General features: G+C 43.4%; 1 long non-coding RNA gene across 1 annotated transcript in view; it reads right to left on the minus strand.

The window, feature by feature from the left end:
* Nucleotides 1-722: 722 nt before the first annotated feature.
* Nucleotides 723-19,362, minus strand: part of LOC106027808 (uncharacterized) — a 42,087-nt gene continuing 23,447 nt past the window's right edge. Inside the window, exon 2 of the long non-coding RNA XR_010050568.1 lies at nt 723-1,713. This is a non-coding gene — a long non-coding RNA (uncharacterized LOC106027808). The remainder of the gene's footprint in view (nt 1,714-19,362) is intronic.

Raw genomic sequence — 19,362 nt, forward strand, 5'->3', positions numbered from 1 at the left:
ACATGGGACCCACATATTTTGAGAGAGAGAGAGAGTAAAAGGAGAGACTCACCTGTGGGGAGCAGATTGGATCAGTGTTGGATGGGGGCAGACAATGGCAAAGGCAGAGATGAGAGGAACATGAAGGTTGGCTCATTGGCTGGGGAGAGCAAACTGGGGGAGCCCCCCAGAGCTGCAGGCCTCAAATGGTCTCAGTCATCACAACCAAATGTTAGCTCTTTTGCACAGCTGAGAGACATCAAAAGAGATTTAAAAAAAAAAAAAAAAACCTTTATTGTTGGTGCAAAAGGACTGCTGGAGATTTCAAGGACCCTCAAAAAAGTCAGGGAGAGTTTGGGATAGGGGTGGAGACTACATGAGTGGACATGTCATGATGTTCAGAGAGGACTTGAGGACCTTTGGTCCAGGGGGTGGAGACTATGTGAGTGGACAGTGCCGTGAGTGGTTTGGAGGACCTTCAGCACATGCACAGAAGGGACACAGAAAGTTTATTGTCTTGGGACCAAAAGACGAACACGGGAGTTAGTGTAGGAGAGACTTGTTGTTTTTGTAAGTGTCAGTGCCGTGTTGGGCAGGCGGCATACTGAGCCTGGCAGAGTCTCATATGAGCAGAACCTATCACTGTCTTTCCATAAGATGTTACTCCTGGCTCAGTAGGTAATAGGATTTTCGTATAATTTTTGTAACTGCTTATGAGCTTACAATTATTTTACAATACAATGTTTAAAGACATTCATTACATCTTCATTTATTTATTTTTATAGTGCTGGGGATTCGAACAGGGTCTGGTACATGCTAGGCAAGTGTTCTACCACTTAGCTATACACACCCAGTCCTGTCTTTCTGCTTTTTAAAATGTGGCTTCTAAAATATTTAAATCTTGTGTGTGCCACCATAAACATGATCAGTAGCTCCTAATTAATAAAGAGCTATACTGGACACGGCAGTACATGCTTGTAATCCCAGTTGTTCAGGAGGGTTCCAAGTCTGAAGCCAGCCTTGGTAAGTTGGCAAGAGCTTTTCTCTAAACAGAAGTGAAAATGGGCATGAATGTTACTGTACATCAGCATTGCCAGGGTGCAACCCCCATTATGTATGTGCATGCGCAGATGTGTGAGGGGAGAAACAGACACAGAGAGAACAGAAGACAGTTACTCATAACCCCACTATGAACTACCACCTGCTGACACTCTGGAGACCTCTTTGCATCCTGACTGACAAATGCAGAAATGCACACAAGTATTACAATTAAATGCTGGGACCTTGTGAATGTCCAAAACTGCACCTGCTCCTCAGATATCAGACCAGGTGTCTTTTCTATGACTAAGACATTCCCCTTTTAAGAGTACACAGTCACTTTAGTGTTATTTAAAATGACCGATTCTAGGTTAGAGTGTTAACTGAAGCTAAAAAGCAATTACAGATTAGGAGAGTTCCCCAAACATCGCAAATTCATTTCACTTGAAACTTGCTATTTAAATGACATACAGAGACAAAAATCCAAAAACTGCAAGGTGCAAATCTTTGCTGGTCTTCAGCATGTGGCAATCCTCTTGTTTCAGCCTCCTGAGTGCTCAGATCAAAGGCACACATGGCAACACCTGGCCCAGTGGAATTCTTGTTAGATTGCGGTGAGAGCCTTTCAAGCTGCAGAACAGTTTCCTTGAGTGCTGGATCTGCTGGCCAGTTGACTTTACACCCTAAAATGACGTTCTATAGTTTAAAATAAAAACAAAAGCAACTCAAAATATAACAACTTTAAAATATAAGCACTTCAAAATCTTAACAAGATTTTTGTTAAATAACCCCTTCACTAACTTTATCTAATTTTTTTTAACATTTACTAGAAAGGTACAGTAGCTCTGTATTCACAGAAAGAGTAATAAACAATTTTTTTTTCTGTCCCAAGAATTCAACTCAGGACCTCATGCTAGCCAGGCAGGTGCTGTGACACTTGCCTGTATTCCCAGTGTGTGATACACTTTTGTCTTCATTTCTACTTACAAGAGGCTTCATCAGGGTAAAGGTATGCTTATGATGTTTGCAAATACTTCATCAATTTCCATGGACAGTTTCTGCTTCTTTCATCCCTAGGCCCAAGGTTTGAACCCATGGCCACCACACTGAGCTGCTTGCCCAGCCCATTGTGTGGACAAACATGGGCCTCCACAGCCAGCTCAGCCTTCACTTTCTTTCTTTCTCTTTCTTTCTTTCTCTTTTTCTTTCTTTCTTTCTTTCTTTCTTTCTTTCTTTCTTTCTTTCTTTTTCTTTCTTTCTTTTTTCTCTGTCTTTCTGTCTCTTTCTTTCTGTCTGTCTGTCTGTCTGTCTGTCTTTCTTTCCATTAATGTCTCAGGGGAAAAATCTTATGGCAACATTTACTAGAGTTTACTTGGACCAGTCATCATGCTGATATTTCTCTCTGTGTGATGGGGCTGGGATCAACCCCATGTCCTTGAGCACCCACTTGAGCTAAGTTCCCAGTGGCAGCAGTCACCTTCTTAGCTGCCACTCTCACCCAGGTCCCCGCCGCCCTCAAACTTGGAAGCTAAAATAAAGCTGTATACCAACTTGCCAGCAGAGCTATAGAAAACATGCCCGTTCTAAATCCTAATGATTAACCACGATGAAAATGAACCCCTAAACACTGACTGTACGTGAATTTTACGTATGTAAGTACAGCAAATATCAGTAGACAATTATGATTTTTGCAATGCTGGGACTGAATTCGTCTTCCTCTATGTTGTACTACAGTAACCTCATATAGTTGCTGATTTTGTAAGAGTGAATCTTGTCTACATCATCAAGAATAAACATATGTGTAACTAACTGTAGGATACTTGGTGATCTGCCTTGTGTACTTCCCTTTGGAGATCTTTATAAACACAACTGGTAAAACTCCAGTCAGTGCTGATGATATGGAACTGAGATTCTGCTAGCATAATAAAACTGCCTTCGAACGTTCCTCTGGTGCCCTGTCTCCATGAAATCTGGTCCTGAATTCCCATCAAAATTACCAACTCAGACTTTGAAGATTAGTCCCTTGGGGCCCACTAGCATCAATGAAATTTGCTTTCCTCCCCTTAGCTCCTGGTTACTGTCACTCAGTTTTCCCCACAAAACTATAACCATTCTCAAAGAAAGAAGGACAAATACTCTTGACATTAATGGAAATGAACAAGCTCCCATCAGGAGAAAAAACATAAAACTAGAGGCCAAGAGTCTGCAGGGCAATGAAATGAGAATTTGAAAACAAAGAAAAACAAAAGAGAAAAAAATAAGTGTCTCAGAGCTATGCAAAACAACATAAAAAGTTTAATGTCTGTACCTTTGGAATGGATAGAGGAGGAGTAAAGGAGCTGAGGAACAAATAGATATGGAAAAGAATGGTGGAAAAGTCACAGTTCATGAAAAACAGATCTGAGATGTTGAAAAGTCTCACCCAACCAATGCTCAACCTAATACACAGCAAGCATAAATACAATTCAGGAAAGTACTCCAAGAAAATGACAGGTCCAATACAAGGAAATACCAGTTCCAAAGTCTGAGACTTCCCATCAGAAAACATACCAGCCTGAAGGAACTGAGAGAATACTTTTCAGGGCTGAAAAGCAAAGATCAGCCCAGGTACAGTAAGTGCGTGGTGTAAGTGTGCACAAACAGAAAAGATAAACGCAGCAGGAAAAAAAAAAACTCAAGAGAATCTATTGCTAGAAAACTTGCTTCAGAAATATGCAAAAGGAATTTCTTCAGGTTGAGGGTAAGGGACAGAGGAAGGCAGGGTGTAACTTCAGGAATGAAAGAGGAACTGAATGCCAAGTGTTTGGACAATGGAGGCTGGTTACTCTCAGGTTCACACACAGGGCAAGGGCAGGAAGATTCACAAGCCCTGATCTAAAAGCTTTCAAGTGACACAGGCAGGGCTCAGGCAGAAACCCTGCTCCCGCAGTCCATCCTCTTAGGATCAGGTGATACAGGGAAATGAAACTCCCGACCTAGTATGTCTGCGAGTTTGTGTTCCCTAAAATTGAAGAATGAATTTTAGGAACGGAGGTTAAGAGTAGAATATATTTATTGAGGGGAAGAAAGCTTCTGTCTGAAGAGAGACAGAAGGGGTTTTGAGCAGATTGCCCAGGACTCTTTTTTTTCTTTTTTCTTTTTTTTTACATCATCCTATCTCAAACAAGGACTCTGTCTTTTCCAGGGAAGTTTATAGAGTAAAACCATGGGTTCAAGGCGGGGGAGGGGAAAACTGGGAACTTACAAGGCAGATGGGCATAAGATGGGACATATAGTTAGCCAATAAGATTAATAATTCAGGTAAAATAGATTACATTAGGGACAAATGGGAAAGGAAATCACGTATGAAGACAGCATTCTTAAGAGTTGTGACCTCTCTTTTAGAGGATGGCATAGTCTCCCCAGGCTTTTTCAGGGTGATAGGGAACTAATTAGAATATCAGTCTTTAGGATGTATTTGCATTTGTTTGATCCTTGTCTTGAGGCTTAGCCCATAGCAGGAGGTGTCTGTCTCCCCCACAGTTATAAGGTAAGGTATCTGCACTGGTTCCTTTGAGAACCTATCCCTGTCTGGCTGCCTGTAAGATTTCTAAGTAACTCGGCTGCCTGCAACAATCCTCCCTTGGAAGAAGTAACCCAAATTGCCATGAGTGGGTAATGGGTGATGACCAATAGAACTTCTTTAAGATGAACAGTGTTGTAGTGGTTGAACGTCAGTCAGAGGTACTTCTGCAGAGATCCTGTCTAGAGGCCCTCAATAGACACCAGGCATTTCCATCTTGGGTATGTGCACAGCTTTAAGTCTGGAGGAGACAAAGCCACAGAAACAGTTAAGTATGTATGGGCCAAAGCTTAAAGTCAATAAGACAATTATAAGTAATGTTAACAAAGATTTCCACCAAGAGAAACTAGAATTTATTCCTTTAAAGAAAAAAGTCCAGGGAATTTTAGAATCTGACATGTCATTGATTTGTTATCTAATATCTTGAAATTACTACTGAGATATTAGCAGAAGAATCAGGAATGTACACACAGCATTCAGTTTTTGCAATTGCACAAGTGACCCCTTGTACTGCTGTTAGAACATCTAATGCCATCCGATCTTGAAGGACAGCCTGTAATAAAAGATCACCTATCTCCTTATATTTTATAGGAGATCTATTGGCTGTTAGGTAACTTTTTTTCTATATGGCTGCGTTAGCATGTAGCACTAGGAAAGCATACTTACAGTCAGTGTAAATATTGACCTCTTGATAAATTGTAAGGCTCTGGTCAGTTATGAGCTCTGCTAGCTGAGCACTAGTTCCAGGTGCAAGTGAGGAGCTTTCAAGAGTATGGTGTAAAGTTACCACTGCATATCTTGCCTTGCCTTTTTTTATCTTTCATGAAGGAGCTGTTATCACAGAAGAGGGTTAAATCTGGGGCAGCAAGTCTTTTTTGGCTGTGTATGTATGAAGAATTACCTGTTCATAATCATGTTTATCAATCTCAATTTCTTCCTCCTGTTCTGGCAAGAAGATGGGAGGCTTTGAGGCAGAACATGTCTTTACTTGAATGGCTGGTCCTTCTAGAAGTACAGCCTGGTATTTAAGATGTTGGTTGTCAGACAGCCATAGACTCCTCTTGGAAGAAAGGAGTCCTGCCAAATTGTGAGGTGTATATATAATGAGATCTTTGCCTAAAGTCATCTTGATTGCCTCTGGCAATAAGAGAGCTACAGCTCTAAGGCCAGCAAGCTATCCCTTTGCTAATGATGCCCAAATCATTTAGGTACCCTATAGGTTGTTGAGCAAGTCCTTGATGTTGTGTAAGCACTCCCAAAGCCATGTTTCCTCTCATCTACATATAAATTGAAATGGTACCCTGTGGATAGGTGGGGGGACACTCACAAGTGTTTAAGCTTTTGAAATACAGCTTGAGAATCAGGTTTCCAGCATAAAATATGGTTATCTGCCTTTTGGGTCTCAAAAGCGGCAAAAGCATGTAACTCCTAGGAATCTCCTTAGCTGTTTTAGAGTTTTGGGCTATGGGAAGGAGAAAATGGGTTTGATTCTTTTCTTTCTAGTCTTCAGGTCCCTTTATAATGAGGCCTAATGTTTTACCTCAAAACTGCAAAGTTTTGCCTTAAATTTAGAAACCTTATAACCTCTATCTGCTAGAAAATTTAGCAGAGCACAAGTGCCTGGGCTATGGAGCTCTTCTGAGGGGGTATATAATAGTATGTCATCTACATATTGCAAGTTTGTGACCTGGGAAAATTCAAAACATGCCAGGTCATGGGAAAGCACTTGTCCAAAAAGATGTGGACTATCTCCAAACCCTTGGGGAAACACAGTGAATGTCGATTGAGATGCTTGGTCTTGTGGATATTCAAAAGTAAAAAGAAACTGAGAATCTGTATATAAAGGAATACAAAAGAAAGCATCTTTTAAATCTAACACTGAAAACCAACTGGCATCTTCTGGGATCTGAGAAAGCAGAGTGTATGGATTGGGTACCACTGGGTGAATGGGCACTACTGCCTCATTTATCAATCTACAGCCCTGTATTAACCTCTATTCCCCACTGGGTTTCTGAATTCCCAAGATTGGAGTATTACACGGACTAATTCAGGGCACCAGTAAGACTTGTGTTCTTAGATTATCAATTATAGGTATTAATGCTCTCTTAACTTCGGGTCTTAAAGGATATTATGTCTGATAAGGAAAAACAGACTCTCTGAGATGTATCTGTATTGGAGCAGCTCTTACTGCCCACTTATTCTACCTTTAGTGGCCCATACTTCAGGATTTCTGTCTCCACCAGGGGAAGGCAGCTTACCTAACCTGGGTGCATATATATCACAGTATTTAAACATGATAAAATATCTCTTCCTAAGAGAGGAACTGGAGTTTTAGGCATAATCAAAAATGAATGTGTAAAAAGAAAACCATCCCAGTTACAGCCTAAGCATTGTGAAAAATAGCAAATTATCTCCTCGCCAGTGACTCTTTTCACTGAGGTGTGGTGACTAGAAGGAAGGCCAGGATTGGAAAGAAGGATCGAGAGGCTTGCGCCAGTATCCAGCAATAGTCTGGTTTCTTTTTCCTCTATAGGCATGATTACCTGGGACTCCTCTGCGGAGATGATTGTAGGGCCAGAGGGAGAGGGTAGAGAGTGTTTTGGGGCCCTTTAGTCCTGCTGCACCAACTGATAGGATGGGTCTGAACCCTGGGGCCTTGGCCTCAGAGGGCAGTCTGAAAGTGGTTGCCTTTGCAGTTGGGACATGGCCCAAGGGTTTCTGAGTGCAGTCCCTCTTAAAGTGACCTGGCCTATGGAAGCCATGGCAGGTCTGTGTTGTCTTTGAATTCTTCTTGGAGCCCAGACTCCAAGAATCAGACTTAGGGTCTGTTTTTCTTAAGGCTGCAGCAAAAGTGGCTGCTTGTTCTCGGTCTCTTTGTTTTCTCTCCTTGGCTTCCTCCTCATTACAGTTATAAAATACTGAGGAGGCAACTTTTACTAAAGTATCAAGTGAACTACCTGGAGCAAAGACTATCTTTTGTAGCTTTTTCCCTAATGTCTGGATTTCACTGAGTAATAAACATGTCTTTACGCAAAATCTGTCCCTCTATCAAATCAGGATCTAAAGAAGTATGCTTTATTATTGTCTCTGATAAACAATCTAAGAAGTCAGAGGGGTTTTCGCCTTTTTCTCTGAGAAATGGCTGGCAATTTAAAATAACTAGAAGGCTTGGTTTTGTCCTTCTTAGACCTTCAAGAATACACATTTGAAAATGTCTCCTGTTCCAATCTCCTATATTGTTGGCAGGCTACTTGGGGTCTTATATGGGGACTGCTTATGCCCCCAGTGGAAACTGGTGGCTCCCCTGGCTATCTTCTGCCCTTCTAAAAGTAACAATATGCTATTAATCTCCAAAGGCAATAGCAGCTTGTAATGCTCTCTCTCTCACTAGAAATCAATGTCTGATTTAACAGTAACATTATATCTTTTCAGCCTTGCTCCTAGGTCTGAGTAAATTCCCTAAAGACCTCAATGTACTTATCAGGGTCATCTGAAAATTTTCCTGGTTCTAGCTTCATTTGCTTTATGTCTCTGAGAGAGAGAGACCTATGAATACGAGAGGTCTCGTAAGGATTATAGTTATACCTGGAGCACAGATAAGAATTATCTTTTAATGCAAAGAAAATTTTAACACACTGCAGTTCTAACCATTTTTCCTCTTTCTTACAATATGATTTTAGTTGTAAAAGAACATCATAATTAATATTAATTATAATATTATTAATTAAATTTAATTAATAATATTAAATAATTAATAATAATTCTCTCTGTATTCCACTTTGGCCTGGGGGTAGGTAGGCCACGTAGTAGTGCAGAGAAATACCAATTGTCTCATTTTCAAGATGGAAGGGTCAAACATCTTCCAGTGCTTAAGAATGCATTCTGAAGCAGTAAGGGGCCTTGCATTGTGTTGCCCATGTCTGTAATATAGAAGCAAGGGTAAGTATGAAACCTTTTGTACCTGAGAATTGAATTCAGGACCTTTCACTGAGCTATGAATGATATTGAGCCATCTAGTTATCCAAATAAAGGAGATAAAACAAGGTGTCCCTGTTTATTCCTATTTGTTAAATATTTCCCTAGGTGTCCCTAGGTTGACACTACTCCAGAGCCGGTGGATGCCCATCTGGAGAGAATGGAAGATACTCAGGCAACCTATCTACCCTCAGCCTAACGTACAATCCTATCTTTCCAGATAGCTCATGAACTTTGTTTCTGTAAGGAATGCTTAAAAAAGGAAGTATAGCTTTGTAATAAACTACTTTGCTTATTGGAAAAGAGCATATGTGAAAAAGTGAGTTGGAAGTAGGATGCTTTTCTCCTTTCCTCTAGACATAGGTAGAACAATTGACCGGAGGAGCCCTGCCCTGTGCAATGGGCAAAGGAGCCTCCAGGCATTTGTCTCCCACTAGGTAACCTTTCCAATTAATAGGATAAGGCTATACTTCATTTAAATTTCTGTATCTTTGAAGTTCACAGGTTAAATTTGTAAGATCATCTAGAAATCACAGTTTACTTAGAAAAAGGCACATCAATTTTCTAGGCACATAGAAAAAGAAAAGCCTATTTACTCTTAACATATAAGGCACAAATGTAAATCCTCACCTACTATCTGCTGTGAAATGTAAACAATTGTTGTAGGCTGCCTCAGTCCTATCTCTGAAGGTGGGGGAAGGTAGTCTAAGTGATCTGAAAATCCACTGAAAAGTTTAGAAATAATATAAAAGTGGAGATTTTCAGGGGTCATGAGCAAATGCCCACTGAGGAACTTTTGGTGTCCACTAGAGAGTTGTCCTGGCCAGGAACCCTCAGTTCTCAGTTTTTACTGACTCAACCAGAGAGATCTGTCTTGAGAAAGGAATCCAGCTGTATGTCTGGTCAACATTCTATTGACTCCATTGGCACTGGCTTCAATGGGGATTCACCACACAGAAACTTGTCCTCTGCTTTCGAGGGTGGCACCTGCATAAGAGCGATTAATTAGCTGGCAGAGTAACCACAGTTTGTCAGAATTCTATAAGGGATAGTTAAAAGCCTGAGAAAGATAATTATCTACTATTCCATGAATTTACAATAAAAGTTTTAAAGTCCACAACTTGAGAGGTTGGAGAGCCTCCTTATTGTGAATGTGTTTAGGTCCCTTATGTGTGCTGCTTCCAGGGATAGCTTCTTTCATTGTTACATGAAATCTGGTTCTTCCCATTGTGTGTCAGGTTTAGGAGATTTGTCCAGAACACTGAGCCAGGACATGGCTCTTATGGGTGTTCTCCTGGATGGGCACAATTCTGATCAGTGTCTCATCTGGCCCAGAGGTGGGGTATGTGTCCTTTATCTAAGATGACTTTTCCCATTTTCTATGGGCTTAACTAAGAAGAAAAAGGTTTGAATAATCTAGAGTTCTTTCTGACTTTACATGCCTCTATAAGGAAAGTACAAAGTGGGAAATGAGTATAGGTAAAGGGAAAGGACAGAAACTGAAGCAGAACAGTCTTGACACTTCCTCTAGAGAACAGAGGAGGATCAGAGCCAGTCTATCTTAGTGATACCTGTCCTCCAGGTCTTGAAGTTCGGCCACCATCCTAGTGCCACTTAAACGGCAGAAGGAGTCTTGGTTTTGTGTAGCCGTTTATATTTTTTAAGTCTGAACTAGATACTCATTTAGGAGAACCATTTTACAGAAGTTTACATTAAAGCCTATCAGAAGTGTTCTAATATTTTTCTCTCTAGTGCTACTGTTTAAATACAGTCAAGCAAGGAGTACCAGTAACTGTAGCAACCAATTTAAATTTAACTTTTACAAGAACAAAATAATAGACCATTAAAGAAATATAACATTATAAATTTCACATTTTATTTTGATTCACATTATTTTAATAAAACTATGAGACAAAGCAATTAAAAACAATGGGCAAATAGCGAGCAATTATCACAGGTATCTATAAACTGACAAAGACAAAGCAAAATTTGAAGCATAAAAATTTGTTATCTAATTGAGTCCCAGTCCAGAGTCTATGAAGCAAAAGCAAACTCTTACTTCCATCCAGTGATGTCAGTGGAAGAACTTCAAATGATATAGGAGAATGAAACTTCTGACCTCTTCTGTCTGGTACAAGTTTGTGTTGCTTAAAAAATCTGTTAGGGTTTTTGGTGCAATAAAGAGAAAATATAAAGTAAAAATGGTCTTTATTGTAAGAACGTGGAGAGACTCCCATGACCACCGGGGCCTGGCTTTCTCTGCTGGAAATGTGGTGTGGCAGGCAGAAACATAGTTTCGGACTCAAGTGGTGCTTAAGGGTGGCATTGCTGATGCGCATGCAGCTGATTGTGACTTTTTTTTGTGCCACAGGTAAGTTGTCATAGGGGAGGGGAAAGTAACCTCAAGGCAAACATCCCTTGGTCCCACCTCCCACTGCTGTAGTATCATATCTAGGGCAAAATCCTTTCATTTCCATCTTTTGATTGTTAGGAAAAGGATGAAGTCTCTCTCTTTTACTACTTAATGCTGAAAGGGGGCATTGTATTGGGGTTTAGGAAGGTTGATGGGATGATGGTTGATGCCTATACAAAAGCTGATGCCAGGTGTTTCAGCCAGGACAACGTTATCAATGGTGAATGCCCGCACATTAGACTGGAAAACAAAAAGACAAGGTATTGTGAGGAGGCAGGCCACTACCATATTTAAGGACCCAGGTGAGGTAGAAGGAAAGGTGCCTTTGATTTAGATACATCATTTTATTAGGACCATGGTAAGGTAGAATCTGGGCTTAGAAGGAGTGAAGTAATGAGAGGTGATTATTTTTATCTAAAAGGGTAAAAGTTAGGAGTGTAGGTATATAGGACTTGTCTCTGGTCCAGGAGTTGAGATGGAAGGAATAAGAGAGGTGGGGATGGCTGTGACTGTGTCATTATAAGGGAGATAAGAGCCTAGGCCTTCAGGGATCTTGTGTTTGATGAAACAGCTGAGGGTAGAGAAAACTAAGACAGTTGTTATGTAGAACAATATGAAGACAATCTTACGCATGATGTGGGAGTCTTAAGGAAAGACTGTTAAGAGTCCTGCTGTAAAAAAGGTAATAGAATGTAAGAAATTAGGAACCATATTGGATAACAAAACATGACTTAGCCTGAGAGTTGTGGCTGGGAGGGCTTGGTGAGCTGGAGATGAGTGGGCGATAGGATGGTAAGGTTCAGGGCTGGGAGGGTACCGCTTAGCCTGAGTGATATGGAACCAGGATGGCAGTTCAGCACCTTTTGACTGCTGTTGGGGTTGCCAAGAAGACTGCTAGGGGCCGCTCCACCTTGGTTGTAGTCCTGTGGAACATCTGAGATAAATTAGATCTCCTGGGGATATGGGAGAATCTGGTTTGGTCCCTTCAGAGGGCTGGGGAAGGCAGAGATCAGCATGTTGTCATAACAGGTGTCAGAGGAAGGAGAGGATTGAGATATAATCAGCAAGAGGAGGGAGACTTTGGGAAGTAGGAAAATTGTGAAGTAAGATCTAGGGCTGGAAGGGCACCACTTAGCCTAAGTGATGTGAAACAAGGATGGCAGTCTAGCAACTATGACTGCTGTTGAAGTTGCCAAGAAGACCAGGTATGGGCCACTCTAAATTGGTTGTAGTCCTTGGGATGATTTGCTATAACAGGACTTTAGTAAGTATATCAGCAGTCTCCCTGGATGTGGGAAAGGCTTTTATGTATCCTGAAAAAGTATTTAAAAAGGTGAGAAGATAAAATTTATCTGTCAGTCTTGACCAGGGTTGTGTCTGAGAAACTCGTGAATAAGAAAGGAAGGGGGTGCTATGTATCCCTGAGGGAGGTTTTACTAGAGATAACAGGCGTAAGTTGTTGAGACCTTAGAGTGTCTGGGTCAGTCTGCATAAACACAAAGGAATAAAAAGGCACTTTTAAGATTTAGGACTGTAAAGTGAGTGGTGGAGGGAAGGATATGAGAGCATGGTATAAGGGTCTGGCACCACTGGGTGGACTAGGGTAACCGCACTACTGAGTAACTTAAGGTGTTGTATTAGAGGGTAAGACCCATCAGACTTGAGTACCAGAATAGAAGCATTATAGGGTGAATGGGTAGGTTTAAGAAAACCATTGTCTAAAAGGCACTTAATTATAGGTTTAAGTCCCTGTAAACATTTGGAAGCCATGGGATATTGGGGAATGCAAGGAAGAACTAAAGGATCTCTGAGACAAATTAATAATAGGCATGGCATGGGCAGTGCAGGTGGGATTGGAGGTAACTCAAACTATGGGATCTACCAGAGAAGAAGCAGTCTGGAACCTGCATGAAATAGACCCTCTCTGTAAAGGCTGCATAGGTTGGCCATCAATACCCCCTATAGAGACTGAGGACTTAATATAGTGGCCTGAAAGATCTGGAAGAACCCATACATGGCCTCTATGTCCACAAGTATAGAGAATGTCTTACCTGAGACTTCTAGTGGGACTTGGGACTCTGAGAAGGACACCTTAAAGGGGGCTGTGGGCCCTGAGCCCCATCAGTCTTCAGCAGCAAGTTCAAACAGATCTGTCAGCAATGAATCTGGAAGTGTTGGCATTTCCTGTGAGGGCTAGAAGTTAGGATGGCTTACCCACTCTCTGGTGGCTAGGACAGTCCAGTAGCCCTGGGGTAAGGCCCCAAAGGAATGCCAGGATGGGGCACTCTCTTGCCCAATGTCCTTCTGCTGCATTCAAGGCATGGTCCGGGAGGAGCTCAGGCAGCTCCACCTTGTGTTGGTTTACCTGTCTCAGAGCTCCAAGAGTCACTGCTAAAAGGTCAGATTGTTATTTTTTTATCTCTGTTGCTGAAAACACGAAAAGCCATATTAAGAAGGTCTCTCTGTAGGGTTTGAGGGCCAAGTTTAGCCTTTTGTCTTGGGATCTGGCCACAGTGGAAGGTACCTATAGAATTAATTAAGTATGCAGGAGTCAAATAATACAATCAACAGGGTATTTATAACTTTAGTAATGGCTTCCCATAAGGAGGATAAGGTCCAGGGAATTTTAGGGACTGACATGTCATTTATTTGTCATATATACGTATCTCTTTATGCTGTCAGAATGTCCAATGCCATCTGATTTTTTGAGGATAGCTGGTTTTATTAATTTTACCCCTTTATTTAGGAGAGAGATCAGCTACAGTGTCATTTAATGCCAACTGAGTATAGTTAATTATGGCTTGGCAGAGAGTAGAGCCAGGGGAGGCGGACAGGCTGGGAAAGGCTCAAGCTTGGCCTCTGCCCCAGTGTTGGTCTTGTTTTGCATGTATCATATAACCTTTTTTCTGGAAAAGACCTAGTGGTTCCCAGCAAAAGGAATTTATAATTACCTCTTAATTTCAGTTGTTAAACATCTAGAAGATTGATAACAGTACAATACAATTTAGACAGTAAGCTTAACATAGAACATTAAATGGCTATCAACCATGAGTGTTTTAACATTTGAACGCTGAAGAAATTTGTGAAACATCTCTAAGGTATGTCTGGATCTGCAAGAAAACATTTGTCATCATACATTACACAAATTTTTGTTTAAAATTATTATTTGACTGGTTTACTCATGTTGGTCTGATTTATATCTCTTGACTGGAGCACAAGGAAAAGACAGCAGAAACAATCCCAATTTTATATTTGAAAGCAAGAATATACCATCAGATCAGCAACAATGAATTGTCTTAGTCATATGTACTTTAGTTGAGGTATCTCACATTAGGCTATGGAGATTATTGAAGGCTTTAATTGATAAAGAAGGCTGGTAAAATTGCTGGTAAAATGGCCACTTCCCCGTTTATCAATTAAAGTCTTGTCTATTTTTTTTTTACCCCAGTTTATTTAACCAGTTTTAGCAGCTGGCAAACTAGGTGGAAGCATATTTTAAAATCTATAACCCAAATAAACCTTGATTAAATGGTTTGAGAATGTAAAAAATGAAAAAAAATGTTCAGCTCAAACAAGAAGAAACAGCTGTTTACAGAGCAGGCAATGGACAAACATGGACAATCTGTAAATGGATTGAACAAACAGATATATCTTATAAAATCAGAGTGCAAGTCAAATATATTTGGCCAATTTGAACTATGTTAAATAAGTCTGGTGTGAACCCTTCCCCTGGAACCTGCTGTCTCTTTCTCCGGCTGCTGCTCAGAGCTATGCTTGTGCCCAGGGGTGGGGGCTGGGACTGCTCAGGAGACATTCAGAGCATGTAGGGTGGGGGCGGGACATGCAGGGCAGGCAGAGCACCACCAGGGTGCAGCCCAACACTGTCCGGGTGCACCTCCCCCACCCTGGCGGGAAAGGCGGGTCAGCACACGGCGCGGGACTGAGAAATGGGTGAAGCAGGAAGAAAGAAGGATGCTGAGAAAGCTTTGAAAGGCTGTAAAGAAAGAAGCTATCTCCTAAATGTGAGGAGGGAGAGGGATCCTGAAGGAGCAGAGGGAGAGGAGGACACATGCTCAAAACAAAGGCCCAAAGATGGAGTTTTTGCAAACTTGTCCGTCAGTGTGATAAGCTATAAACAGGTGTGGTTTTGTGGGAGCACAGGAAGTGGTCCCCAAGATAAGAAAATCTGGTATGGGGCCTGGCCCATGGAGTCACAGTCAGGTGAGCTTGTGGACTGTGACTTAAGGCAGGTCAGGTCATCACCTAAGCTCTTAAATCGACAGTAATAATCGGTTCCAAATCTCGTGTTTTTTGGTCATCACCAAAAGGCACAAGTAGATTTCCCATGGATTACAGTAACGGCTCTGCCTCAGAGCTGCCTAAGGACATAAGAGCATCACTGGAGTCCAGGGAATGGGAAGAAAACCCTCATGGAGCCTGGCCCAGCGCCAAGTAATCTCCAGAGTTTGCTCACCTGTGGTAAATGAATTAGATCAGTGTTGTTTGCAAACCAGCAGTGACAAGTTTGGAAGCTCCCACGTGTTGAGAAGTGAGGAATTAATCCAGTATGCAGTCTGGTCCGTGAACGGCAGGGGACTCAGACTGGGAGGTCCTAGCTGTCGCTCGTCTGCCGTTCTGTTCAGGGAACCATCTGATAGAGTTTTCGGCATGACTACAAAGATAAGTATGAAATAAAAGTGGCCTTTATTTTAAGAAGGTGGAGAGAGACTCCATGACCTCTGGGGTCTGGCATTCTCTCTGCTCGACACGTGGTGTGGGGGTATACATGTAGCTTAGGTTTGGGATGGAGCCTAAGGAGCATTACTGATGCACAGGTAGCCCATTGGAACTCATTTCTTGCCACAGGTAAATTGCTTACGGGTGGGGAAGATAACCTCAAGATAGAGCCTCTTGGTTCCGCTGCCCAGCCTACCACCGCTGCAGCTTCCCATTCAGGGCACAAAATCCTTTCATTTCCCATGACCGAATTAAAAGTGAGCCAAAAGGGACAATTTTGTTTTAAGGGTTGAGAGCTCTGGCCCTCCCCCAAGGAATGTGTCCCAGACTACACCTAACCAAAAGAGATCATTACCTATTTTGGAAGCGTGATTAAAAAAATGGTTCCAACCTGAACCTGGTGGTCATCACCAAAAGGCACCAGTCAGGATCCCAGAACCAGAGTAACGGCTCTGTCTCGGACTGTCCGAGGAACGGGAGAGCCTGGCCCATGGCCATGGAGAAACCCCCAAAGTTAGTTCACCTGAGGTAAATGAATTAGGCCAGTTTGCAGGCTGGTGGCAACAAGTTGAGCAGCTCCCACGTGTTGAGGAGGAGGAATTAATCCATGGATTAGCAAGGGATCTCAAACTGGGGAGTCACTCACACTGCCTCCCAGTTGGGGAACCAAATGTTAGGGTTTTTGGCACAATAAAGAGAAAATATAAAGTAAAAATGGCCTTTATGTGGAGAGAATCCCATGACCACTGGGGCCTGGCTTTCTCTGCTGGAAACATCTTGTGGCAGGCATACATATAGTTTCTGACTGGGGTGTTGCTTAAAGGTGGCATTATTGATGTGGGCAGCTGGTTGGGACTTTTTTCGCACCACAGGAAAGTTGTCATAGGGGAGGGCAAAGAGACCTCAAGGCAAACATCCCTTGGTCCCACCTCCCACTGCCATAATTTTGTATCTAGGTCAAAATCCTTTCAAAATCAAAGAACGAATTTTAGGAACAATGGAGGTTAAGAGTAGAATATATTCACTGAGAGAAAGAAAGTCTCTTCAGACACACAAGAGGTCCCGAACGGGTTGCCCAGGACTCTGTATTTACCAGGGACTTTTATAGAGTAAATTCATGGATTTAAGGTGATGGTGGGGGACTGGGAAATCACAAGGCAGATGGGCATAAGGTGGGAAATAACCTTGTGAGCCAATAAGATTAATAGTTCAGGTAAAATTAATTATATTAGGGACAAATGAAAAAGCAAATCACATAGGAAGGGGGGATTCCTAGAGTTGTAACCTTTCCCCTAGGGAATGGGATAGTGACTCCAGGGTGATAGGGAACTAATTAGAATATCAATTTAGGATGTGGATGCATTTGTTTGATCCTTTGTCTTAGGGCCTGGCCCACAGCAGGAGGTATCTGTCTCCCCCACAGTTGTAAGGTATCTGCACTGGCTCCTTTGAGGAACTAGCCCTGTCTGGCTGCCTATACTTCTAACTAACTCGGCTGTCTGTAACAATCCCCCCTCAGGAGAAGTAACCCAAACTGCCATGAAGGGGTAATGGGCGATGACCGATCGAACTTCTTCAAGCTGAACAGGGTCGCAGTTGTTGAATGGCAATCAGAGGTACTTCTGCAGAGATCCTAACTAGAAGCCCTTGGTAGACCACACCTGACAGCCCCAAGCCACAGCATCCAGGGCTCTCAAGGCCCTGCAGCAGCTCATTTCCCCTTAGCTGTCACCCTCTCAGCCCAGGCAAGAAGGCTGGAAATCCACAGCCTTTTGCACACAATGTCAATCCCTCAGCATCTCTGGCTCCTATACCTATATTCCTCCAGAGTGGCACAGGGATCGCCCTCCTGGGAAAGGAACAAAATGTTGCAAACGCCCCGCGCAACTTTTGAATGTTTGCGCATGCAGGCACACAGGCTTGACCACCTGCCTGCCAGGCCGTTTTTTCATCTGGAGCTACAAAGCCCTGTCCCAGCAACAAAGCATTCTGATTTAAACCACGGAGCAGTTGGCTGCTCCAAGCAGTGTGCTCCCACATCTTTTGGAATAGAAGTATTCCCACATTGCCCAATAGCTCCAGGGAGCAGTGCTGAGGCTAGTGTTGCCCCATAGCCCTGTCCCTGCCCTGCGGGGGCAGGAACTTGCCCCAAGGTCCCATCTGTGTGGGCCCCTCTCACTTACCACCTGTGCCCATGGATCCAGTTCTGAGGTCCCACAGGCATCCCAGGCTTGACATCAGTGCTCTGGGGAAGAGTACTCAGAACACTGTTCCTGAACCTGCAGGCCCTTGTGGCCCTTGCGGCCCATGGGCTAACAAGCAGGCTCTCCTCTGAGAAAGCCAGTGCTTCCCACAGACAGTTTTCAGATATGCTACCATAGTTCATCCCGAAGAGATTGCTCAGGCATTTGGCTCAGCAAAGAAGGGGTGCCGATAATCCTGGGAGGCCACCATCCGCCTTTGGGCCCGTGTTAGAGCGGTGAGGCCAGGTTCCTTATGTCCGGAGGCCTATACCTCTGTGCACAAACCACAGCAGCCAGAGCGCCAGAGCTCCAGCTGCTCCCTACCCCAGCCCTCTTGTGTGAGCTCCATGAAGCAACATGCCATCAGCAGCTCCTACAGCTCCATCAGGGGAGCTGCCTGGATAGTGCAGGAGGGCTCCAGCCCCCTTGCACACCAGGTCACCCCCTGGCTCTGCCAAAGATCTGAGGGCGGACAGCCTCCACAAACCATGTTTGGCACATAAGTTTCCCAGAAGACTGGGAACAAGGTGGTGGCATACAAGCCATCCAGGCAGGAAGAAACAAGGAAGCTCACAACAGAGGGTATTGGCCTAGGAAGACAAAAGATCCCTCTCTTGCCGCAGCGGCAAGGGGCACCCCTGATGCTGCCACCACCTCCAAAAGTGAGCTATAGGATCACTACAGAACACCTAGCTCGGGAGAAGGAAGCAGCATTCCAGCTTCTGAACTACAGACTGATGGGTAAGTTGCAGGCCCTAGACATCTGCAGCACCACACAGCCTGCCCACTCTCTTCCCCTGCCCATCCCAGGGAATGCTCCTCCACCCTTGATCCCTGCAGGGAAGGGTAGCAACAGAAAGGGACAGAACTCAAACCTAAGGCGCCTAATGTCCTTGAGACCACAGAGCCTTCCTGCTCTGCTCCCCTGGCTGCCCCAGGGACAGCTCTTCCAGACACCATTCCAGCAAGGAAGGGTAAGAACACAAAAAAGGCCTTCCGGCTCTGCTCTCCAGGCTGCCCCAGGGACTGCTCCTCTATTCATTACTCCTGCAGGGAAGGGTAAGAATAGAAAGGAGAAGCCCCTCCAAGAGCTCTGAGGACCCACTGGAATCTTCAGCTACAGCCACAAACTCTGCTTTGTACTCAGACACTAACAGTAGAGAGATTCCTATGGACATCACACCTCCACCTGGTCCTCTTCTTTCGGGGCTTTTCTCAGAGACACCAGTGGCAGTTCCCTCCCCTCTGCACCGCCCACTGTGACACTGCCCCAGGGCAGCACAGCCATAGCCATGGGCTCTGGTCTCCAGTCAGGAACTGACACTGGTAAGGAAACTATGGATACACCCCCACCTGATCCTCTCCACCCAGGGCCTCCCCCTGTCACCAGTGGTAAGTCATTCCCCTCTGTAGGG

The sequence above is a fragment of the Cavia porcellus genome, unplaced genomic scaffold (genome assembly GCF_034190915.1).
Source record: "Cavia porcellus strain 051 isolate PalLab524CR breed Dunkin Hartley unplaced genomic scaffold, mCavPor4.1 scaffold_11, whole genome shotgun sequence".
In the NCBI taxonomy this organism is placed as follows: Eukaryota; Metazoa; Chordata; class Mammalia; order Rodentia; family Caviidae; genus Cavia; species Cavia porcellus.